Source organism: Musca domestica, unplaced genomic scaffold, assembly GCF_030504385.1.
Source record: "Musca domestica strain aabys unplaced genomic scaffold, Musca_domestica.polishedcontigs.V.1.1 71, whole genome shotgun sequence".
NCBI lineage: Eukaryota > Metazoa > Arthropoda > Insecta > Diptera > Muscidae > Musca > Musca domestica.
Genome location: NW_026712386.1, coordinates 50,421 through 61,036, shown reverse-complemented (window position 1 = coordinate 61,036; position 10,616 = coordinate 50,421). Strand labels below are relative to the sequence as shown.

General features: G+C 33.7%; 1 long non-coding RNA gene across 1 annotated transcript; it reads right to left on the bottom strand.

Moving 5' to 3' along the window:
• Positions 1 to 3,088: 3,088 nt before the first annotated feature.
• On the bottom strand, positions 3,089 to 4,118 carry LOC131806317 (uncharacterized). Its single transcript, XR_009344002.1, has 4 exons — positions 3,911 to 4,118; positions 3,669 to 3,851; positions 3,521 to 3,594; positions 3,089 to 3,458 (listed from the first exon to the last, which is right to left on the bottom strand). It is a non-coding gene; the product is annotated as an uncharacterized LOC131806317 (long non-coding RNA).
• Between the last annotated feature and the right edge of the window lie 6,498 nt (positions 4,119 to 10,616).

Below are 10,616 nucleotides of genomic sequence, written 5' to 3'. Positions count from 1 at the left end.
TAAATGCACTGACAAGGGAATTCTTCCCGATAACTCAAAATATGAAACCATCGAAACATATCCTACCCCAAAAGCGCGGACGAAACTAAAGGTTTGTTGCCTTTTGTAATTACTACAGAAGATATATACAGAATTTTGCAGATACTCCCTGCCATTAACAAAACTAACTAGGAAAAATGCAAAGTTTGTTTGGAGTGCCAAAAATGCTTTGAGTATTTAAATAATTCACTTTAACCCCAAGAATACTCCCTACCCCGATTTCAATAAACAATTTTGCATTACTTCCGATGAAAGTAAATATGCATGCGGTGCCATTCTAAGCCAAGAGGATAAGGGTGTACAATTACCCGTGGCATATGCATCAAGATCCTTTACCAAAGGTGAAAGTAACAAATCTGTAATTGAACAAGAACTCGCAGCAGTACATTGGGCAATAAAATACTTCAGACCTTACACATATGGTATAAAATTTTTGGTGAGAAGTGATCACCGTCCATTGACCTACTTGTTCTCTTTGAAGAATCCATCTTCAAAAGTAACCCGGATGAGATTGGATCTCGAAGAATATGACATTGAAATACAGTACATAAAAGGAAAGGACAACTGTGGAGCCGATGCCCTCTCCAGAATTGATTTTGACCATATTAAGTATATAAAGAGACTATATATGGTAACAACGTGTTCTAAATCAAAGAAAGACCAAACACAAAAACTAAAAAAATTAACAAGCGTGTTAGACATTCCTGGGGTCTACGAACCACTAAATGCGAAGGAGGTATAGAAAAGTGTTCGCCTAAAGAATTCCCTCTCTGGTACAACTCCAAAGTGTACCCTTAAATATGAGAGAAAAACTTTAGAAAATGTAAAGATTGATGACCTTATTGCTAATGGAAGCTTTGATCTAAGTCAATTCATTCCTAGGTTGGAGAAAATAACCAGTAATAAGGGAATATTCAAATTGCAACTCTCATTAAATGAGTTATTTAAGAAAATAACAATAGCGTTAACGCCAAAATTAGAGGGAATATCTGCTGACGAGCAGAAAAGAAAACTCCTACAAACGTATCATAATGACCCATTATACGAAGGTCACCCTGGCATCAAAAGAATGTCAGAAAGGCTCCGCACTAAATATCGTTGGAAAGGAATGTCTAAAGACATCAAAAACTATGTTAAAAATTGCAGTAAATGCCAATAGAACAAGTACCTTAAGAGGACGAAAGAACCCAGCAAGTCCCTTTGATATTCTCGTTATTGATACAATAGGTCCGTTTATTCAGTGAAACAGCGGTAACGAATACGCTTGTGACAATAATATGTGATCTCACCAAGTACCTGGTAACTATACCAGTACCCGATAAACGGCAAAAACTATAGCTACGGCAATATTTGAAAACTTTGTACATACATATGGATCAATGAGAAAAGTTTTAACTGACAGAGGAACTGAGAATAAAAACCAGACCCTCCAGGAACTTTTTAAAATGTTGGATGTGAAACATGCCCCTCGACAGCATACCACCATCAAACAGTTGGATCCATAGAAAGGTCATATAGGACATTTAATAAATATATTCGTTCTTATGTGTCATTGGAACGAACGGATTTGGGCAACTGGCTTAAATATTTTACATACTGTTTTAATACTACTTCATTAACTGTCCATGGTTATTGTCCGTATGAATTGGGTTCGGCAAAATTCCGACTACCATTGATTCTCTTGACCTAAGCACTGTAGATCCACTTTATAATGTTGACTCTTATGAAAAAGAAGTGAAGTACAGACTCCAAATGGCAAGACACCGAGCAGCCAAAATGATTACTCAATCAAAATTCTCCAATAAATTACAATATGACAAAACGGCCAATCATTTACACGTACAAATTGGAGATTTAGTACTAGTAGAGAATAATGGCGGCCATAAATTGGAACAATTATTCAAAGGCCCCTACTCTGTCGAAATATATCGATTCTAATGGGAATTGCTCACTGTCATTGTCGGACAGAAAAAGTATTGAAATACATAAAAACTGTTTAAAATTGTTCAATACATTAAGCAATAACTTGAATAAAGAACAAAAATATTAAAAATACTATTTTTTTAACTGCCTCTTAAATATAACTCTGCCTCTAAATATACGTACGTATAAATTTAGCATATACATACAATAAATTATAATACTTACATAAAACATAGATAACTGGCTAGTACCTATGAAAATATAATAATATAATATATAGTAATAATATATATAAACATACTTTGATCTAAATCCACTTTAGAGCATTTAACTTTTCAATTCGACTTAGTAAACTAATATATAAGAATACATCTATTAAATAATAAGAAATAGGTATTTATGTAAAAAAAATGAAAAAAACATATTAAATCACTTAAAGTAAAATTTAAGCCAGACAACACAATTATATATATTTACATAAAACACTATTTGATTTTTACTAACCATAAATTATATTTTAAAAATATCGCTTAAGTCAAAAAATCTATTTTTCGTTATTCTCATATAATATTGTGAACGTATTTAACAAGTAACGTTAATATATTTGTAAGCATTAGTCTCTATACAAAAGGAAAAATATGAGTAATTTGTAAACATTAACTATATTTTAAAAATAATCAGAACTAACTAACTTTAAATGAAGCCAGCACTGACTGTTAATTGTAAATTTATATGAATAAAATTCATGAATTATAAAATTTAATGAATTAAATTCAACTAAGAATAATCAATTTAAACCGTTGATTATTCTTTGTTAAAAAGGGAGGCATATCTTCTGTTTCCAACTAATAGTATGCTTTTACTCATGTTACAATACCTTCAGTATGTAACTTTACACACTCACTTTATTGAGGTGTGTTGTCCGCACTACTCCGAGATAGTAAGCATGCATTGTCCTTACTAAGCGTTTCCCACGCTCACTTTATTTTTCATTTAGCTTAAGTTAATTTTTGTAAGATAATATTAGTTCAGTTTTAATTTGAATAAAGTAAGGTGAAATCGCATTTAGCGGCTTCCCCAATAAACCCAAAGAGTTTCATTTCAAAACCATGGTAATGAACTGTGTAACCCATGGTATAATTATTACAGGTAGCATCAAGCCTCAGCTGATTTGACTCTATAGTAATACTATTGTCAAACTCGATATAACGTTTTGTGATTAAATTCCATTTCTTGATATACAATAGGTATACACTTTTTTATATAAAATTTCACTGCTGGACAATGTGAACCTATTTTTTTCCTAATAATAGAAAAAATCTCCTTTGTACTTAACAAAACGCCAATGGCGATGGTGCGCTTAAGGAACAACGACATAACATTATATAATCTAGTAGTATATTTTATGTTTCCTAAAATTGCAAAATGTAGAATGCTTCATTTATGTTTGCAGTTAGGTTTCAATTTGAACGGGTTGTTGCCATGATCGTATCATACTACAAAAAGCAAAAAGGAATATTAGGGAGGCTTTCATATATATTAAATAACAAATACTTACCTCAAAACACTAAACCACTTCTATATAAAGTAGTGGTTCACTATATCTCCAATTGTGGCCAATGAATTAGAAGTCTTCAAAAGAAAAGTTTTAAAGAAATGTGTTCATAAACACTATATAAATGAGGAAAAAACATTCGAACACTTACATTTACAATACAGCTGGTATTGTCCCTCTGTGTAAATACGCTCAAAATCTTCAATCAAAATTTGTTGAGAAACTTGAACATCACGAAAATCACCTTATACACGAAAACTATCATTCAGAAAACAGCATATATTTGAGAGATACTTCTTCCTATCCCCGGTTGGAATTGCAAATGAATCCCCCGCTATAGATTCGTAAAGCTACAATCAACCAATTAACATTCTATATCAATTAAATACTTACCATATTGTTGCTCCACTGAGCACTCGATTAATTTACATTAAATGCTCACCAGCGATATTTTGATATTTTTTTAACTTTTAACTGGAACGAATCTATCAATTTCTCGTTGTTATTCAGTTTTTAATCTTTGTTCTTATCCTAATATTTATTACCATTCAGACATCATCGCCCTGTTCGTAATTGCTGAGACCGCGAGTAAGTCTCATTCTCTTTGCATTGCTCTCTTTTGTTTTTTATTAACATTATACCTCATCCCGTTCGCACGTAGCATATCGATACACAATCATTCTAAGTTAGAACAAGGCAATAGTAGTTCTATGATTATATGTTAATCACTCACATTAAATGTCAACATTATCAAAGATAAGAAGAAGACTCAATAAGAAGAAGACTCAATACAAAGTAAATTTTACAGTGACGAAGAGTTTTCTTGACCAGTGACTTTAATCCAAATATCGATAACTCGGACCTATTATTCGAGTCATCAACTGATTTGCACCATGCAAAGTGAGTTTATGAACAAAGTCCACCAACAACTGGTTAAAAATTGCTCCATGTGGCAAAATTGTACGAATCTTCCATTGGTCTAAGGTCAAAAGTGAAATTGTTGATGAAATTCGTGTATTTTTCTTCAATGCTTCATATTCGATCTTATAGAAGAACCTCTGAGTCTGTATTATGCTTGCTCGTTTTCCATCTTGAATTTTGGCAGCTGTAAGCTCGGTGACGTCATCCTAAGTTGTCTGTTTGATCCAGTGTTTTTCCTGAACCTCAAAGCATATGCGTATGAACGATAAACTTCGGCTAACGATTAGAAATTCTTTAGAGGGTCATCTTTTTCCTCAAACAGCGTAAGAGTTTTGACTGCTTTTGCCTCTAAATTAGTATCGCTTTCAATTGGATTTGATGGCCAACGGTCCTTGGGCAATGTGAGTCAGTGTGGTCCATGGCACCAGAGTTGTTGACTATGCAATTCGAGAGGTGAACATCCTCGGCTGGCTATATCAGCTGGATTGTTTTCAGAGTCACTGTGCCTACAGTTCTCTTGACCCACGCCCTCAGAAATCTCCAAAACTCTGTTTCCCACAAATGTGCTCCAATGACAAGGTGGCTTTTTTAATCAAGCCAACACAATCCTGGAATCTGCCCAAAACTGAGTCGTATAGTGAGAAACTTGTAGATTATTATTTATTATCGATACTGCCAGTTTGGACAACAGAACTGCACCACATTATTCCAGTCTAGGAATAGTGAGTTTTTTGACCGGAGCTACACGGGTCTTTGCAGCTAACAAGAATGTATGTGCGCTTTTGTCAGTATTTTCGACTCGAATGTATATTGCTGCTCCATATGCGTTTTGCGAAGCATAACAAAAGACATGAATTTCTACCGAACTGTCTGAGGTGTATTAAATCCATCTTGGTACTTATGTTTTCTATATTTTGGCTATTTTTCACGTTACATCCCAATCAATTGTCCAGCCAGATTTGCTGCATTATCAGCTTTGCTACAACCAGCACTGACGCCAGACATCCAGAAGAGTCAAATAATTTGGCTACTCTTGATAGGACTTCTCTTTTTGTATATTTTTCTTGATTTTCCATTTGTGGTGGCGTAAAAGAGAAAAAAAATAAATTTATTTATAAATATCTTTGATTACATTGTGTTCATTTGAGGCCCATTTCATTAGAGTAAAATATAAATTATTCAATATTATATCCGCTGCTCTAGGGTGAGAATCTTTAACATCCTCTGCTAACTTAATGAGAGTTCTCAATGCCAAAATACGTTGTGCAATTTACTCCAAAGGTCACTGTTAGCAATTCGTAATCCTCTACAGGGTCTGATGGTGATTTCCTAAATAAAATCCTTTGATATTTTATTTGCCTTACGTCTAAAGCGTTGTAATAAGATCTGGTTTTATAACTGCGTGATGAGGCAAATAATAACTGCGTGATGTGGCAAATAATAATAATGAGTATATCGTTAATTTCATTTAGTTTAATATTCCTCATATGGCCAAATCGAGGTAATCGAGTATCGAATTGTCCTACTGTTCCTTGATATCTGGTGTTTTCATAAGTTTCCTCTCTATTCGATAGAATCGAGCTAAATCAATCGAGCTAAATCAATATCCCCAATTCCTCGCATTTTTAAATGGATCTTCCATCCTTGTTCCGTATTGTTGTATCAATAAAATTTCGTTTCGCAATATTGGGCTTCTTCTGACCGTAAAACCTTTTTGGGGGCCTCTTCCAACTGCCAAAAACTTGTAAGTATTTTCTCAATATATGTTGTATTTAACAATGCAATTTGTTTTGGTTTGATAGCATTTCCAGGTATGGGTTCTTCAACAATCCATCCAAATTTTGTACTTTGAGTTAAAATTGATCCATAAGTTTTCATTGGAATCCCAAGCGTAAATATCAAAGGTCCTATATCCATACCGATGAGTAAATCAATTGGTTGACTAATGTAGAATTTCGGATCAGCAAGTTCCAATGATGTTAAATCTCTAAGTTGTGATTTGTGGTGGTAGATTTGATGGTAAGTTATTTAAATCTGGAGCCCAAACTTCCAGTTTAAAGCTAGGATCGAATTTGGATCGTAAGATAAACATACAAGATTTCGCTGAAACGAAATTGACTTAAGCCAGCAACATGAACTAAGCTGTTCTTTGTTGGTAACTTCAGAAGATTTTTAAGTTTTTCCGAAATAAATGTTGATTGTGATCAAGAGTCTATGAGCGCTCTGGCATCGTAAAGTTGTCCTCCGGTTTCTATCTGCACTATGGCTGTAGAGAATAGCGTACCTCCAGATATTTGCTGACTAATTTGCTAAAAGCTGTGACTGTAGCTGGTTCTAGGTTTGGTGTGAACTGTATTTACTTTGTTTGAGCGGCGGCACTTGTTCCACTCGAGCTAGGTATGTATTTGTAGATTGAGTTTCCTTTCCCTTATGTAACATTGTATGATGTCTCATTTTGCAAGTTCGTCATCCAAATTGACTTTTACAATCCCTTACACCATGGTGCGCTGACAAGCAGTTATAGCATGAATGAGATGTTTTCACGTTATGAATTCTATCATTTACATTTTTTCTTAAAAACTCCGTGCAATCTCTGACAAAGTGATTAGCCTTGCACACTTGGCATGTTTAGGCATTTTGTGTATTGTTCTTTTTACGGTTCTGTTGTTGATGCTGCTGCTCCCAAAATTTTCGTATTCTTTGTGACATTTGTTTGAAATGTATTCGAAAATCTTGGTTTGTTGTAAGTGGGTTGTTTCTGCTGAGAAAATTTCGAAGTCGTAGGCTTTATACTTCCAACGGATTCTATTGTTTTGAATTTTTTCGTTAAAAATGTGTCGAATCGTTTCATTCAAGTAGTAGTTTACAATTGCTTAGTGATTTCTCGAATTCCTCTAGAAAATTTCTTGGTAATTTTGAAGAGCAAATGTATATTAGAAGCAGATGCCATCCTTTGACATCGACTTCTAGCAATTCCATGGTCTGTATACAGCTGTTGACAGTTCGTTGTAATGTTTGTATTGAATGTCTCCAGGTATATTAAAAAGTGTTTTTATCTCCTCATTTACTTGCATCCGTCTATTTTCATACCTATCAGTAAGATTTTTCCATGCAAGTTCAAATCCATCATTGGTCAATCATTTCAAGTGAGGTATTTTTTCTACGGTGCTTAGCCTTGGTCCTTTTATATAAATTGCCGTAAATAAGTCTCTAAATGTGGGCCATTCTCGATATCTTCCTTTAAAGGTGTCCGTATCGCGTGGTGGTAAGCGAGATACGGGAGCAAAATCCATATCCTTTCCCTGTTGTGTCATCAATGACTCCCGTTTTGTTTGTTCCAACATCTGTTTTTCTCCAACATTCTGTAATTGAATGTTGACGGCACTTAAAGTCGACTTGTTTTTAACAATAACCTTTTCTCCTTCCTCTGCTTCATGCTCTCTGCAATCGATATAAGCCCTCCTTACTTGACTCCAATTTGAATTCAATTCCAAACGTGTAGTTTCCAAAGTGACCTCAGTATCCTCTGGGTTGGTAATTGAAAAAATCGAAATAAAATCCAAGAAGTCGTTGACGCTGTTATCGAATTTGTCGGAAAATTTTTTTGTCCATCTTCTTAGTTGTGCGAGAAACCTTTAAAAAATTTGGTTTATTGTCCAAAATCTAAAAGAAGCCCAACGAGAAGGACTTACTCTGTTTAGAAATCAAGTTTTCCTCAACTTTTTCTGGTTCAAAAGCGAGGAAAGTATCTTTCTTTAAATTTGCAACGAATTGCCCATTGGCAACTTTTTGTGGTTCAAAGCGAGAAAGTACCTTTCTTTAAAATTTGCAACAAATTGCCTATTGGATCAATATTTCCAAAACTACTGAGAAAATTTGGAAAAATATTAATTTTGAACGCTTCGACTGTTATGCAGTTTTTCAATCCAAAATCTGGAGAATTTTTTTTTTATTTCAAAATTCGTCCTTAATCTTATTTGAATATAGTTGGATGAGCCAAATGTCAACTGTAAGAAGCTTTATCCAATTATAAATGAGAAAAAATATCCAGCTTCAAGGAAAACAAATGAAAGGAAAATATGTACAAAAAAAAAAAATCAGTGAAATTGTATAGAAAATGAGTCAAAAAGTGCGATGTATGCCAAAGTAGAAAATGTTTACTGGGTTGTCGTAAAATTCCGAAAAATGCAAATCCCAAAATGGTATAAAGTCTCTTACGATATCCATTTTTAGGAGGCTTTTATGGCTTTTCTAATTTAAACTTTTCTCCAAAAGTGAGATTCTTTAAAGTAGGGTCTGAAGATTTCTCTAAAGCGACAAATATTCAAAGTACGCTATAATTTTATTCAGCAACGATAGAGAAAAATAATTTTTGTCAAAATCCCAGATATTGTTTCCAAAAAGTTCTCAAATGTAAAAAAATCCAAAAATATTCCAAAAATGAAAAATTTCTGGGTCAAAAACAGCCTTTTCATCAAAACGAATTAAAAAGTTGCATGATTCCCAAAATGATTGCAAAAATTTTAGATCAAAGAAAGATAAAACAAAAAACTTTAAAAATTATAGAAATTAATTAAATTAATTAAAAAATATATGAAGATAATATTGTTAATTAAATTCCATCCGTCCACCAGACGCTGATAAAAAATGTTTCAAAAATGTTGATTTTGTCAGTCCATCAGACTTCAACAATTGCGTAGAAAGCTTTAATAAATCACAAACGTTAGGATTTATTGCATAGGTCTATGTCACCAGACTTTGTTATTTAATTCGCTATGTATTTGCTTTTAAATATGGCGCTATGTTTTTCAAATATATATATATATGTATTGTTTGAGATATAAAGTTTATGTATTCGTAGTGACGCCAGCTTTCCAAAAAAAAAATTGCATATAGAAAACTGTATGTACAAATGTGACGAAGTTAAATGCCTAAACTCCACGTTCAGCTAATTTTCGAGAAAAAAAATGGCGTTAATATATTTGTAATGGCGCCAACTTTCCCAAAAAACTTCCATATAGAAAAGTGTATGTACAAATATGGTGAAGTTAACTGCATGAATTCCACGTTCAGCTAATTTCAAAAAAAAAAAAAAAAATGGCGTTTATAAATTTGTAATGATAATTTTCAGTGGTCTGTGACTGTGTCGATGCCTAATTTGCATCAACTTAGCAACGAAATTTGCAAATCAATTTGTTGCTTATTTACTTCCAGTCAGTTGGAAGTTACCGGTGACTGCGTATTTGTATTGGTGCAACATATATTTAAAATTTTGCCGCAGTGGCCGTTAACTCCAACTGACAGTTAAATCAAAGTTTACGTATTCGTAAACATTTCTGGGACCCCAATTTGTTGCGTTTCCATCGATTGACTAAAGAGTCAAGGGTGACAAATCATTAGGGTCGTCGCTAGATGGACTTAATGGTCGCGAATTGAGACAGGCTTCTATCCGGGCTAAAATTGTTGTAAATTACTCAAACGTTAAGTACATTTTTGGTAGATTTTTTTTAAATGAAGTTTAAATGACTTAACACCTGCTTCCCATATGCGGCGCAGCAGGTGGGATGAATTTCCAACTAAGATTTTGGTAAAAATTGCTGTCAATCGTAAACCGTAAAACCTTTTTGGGGGCCTCTTCCAACTGCCAAAAACTTGTAAGTATTTTCTCAATATATGTTGTATTTAACAATGCAATTTGTTTTGGTTTGATAGCATTTCCAGGTATGGGTTCTTCAACAATCCATCTAAATTTTGTACTTTGAGTTAAAATTGATCCATAAGTTTTCATTGGAATCCCAAGCGTAAATATCAAAGGTCCTATATCCATACCGATGAGTAAATCAATTGGTTGACTAATGTAGAATTTCGGATCAGCAAGTTCCAATGATGTTAAATCTCTAAGTTGTGATTTGTGGTGGTAGATTTGATGGTAAGTTATTTAAATCTGGAGCCCAAACTTCCAGTTTAAAGCTAGGATCGAATTTGGATCGTAAGATAAACAGACAAGATTTCGCTGAAACGAAATTGACTTAAGCCAGTAACATGAACTAAGCTGTTCTTTGTTGGTAACTTCAGAAGATTTTTAAGTTTTTCCGAAATAAATGTTGATTGTGATCAAGAGTCTATGAGCGCTCTGGCATCGTAAAGTTGTCCTCCGGTTTCTATCTGCACTATGGCT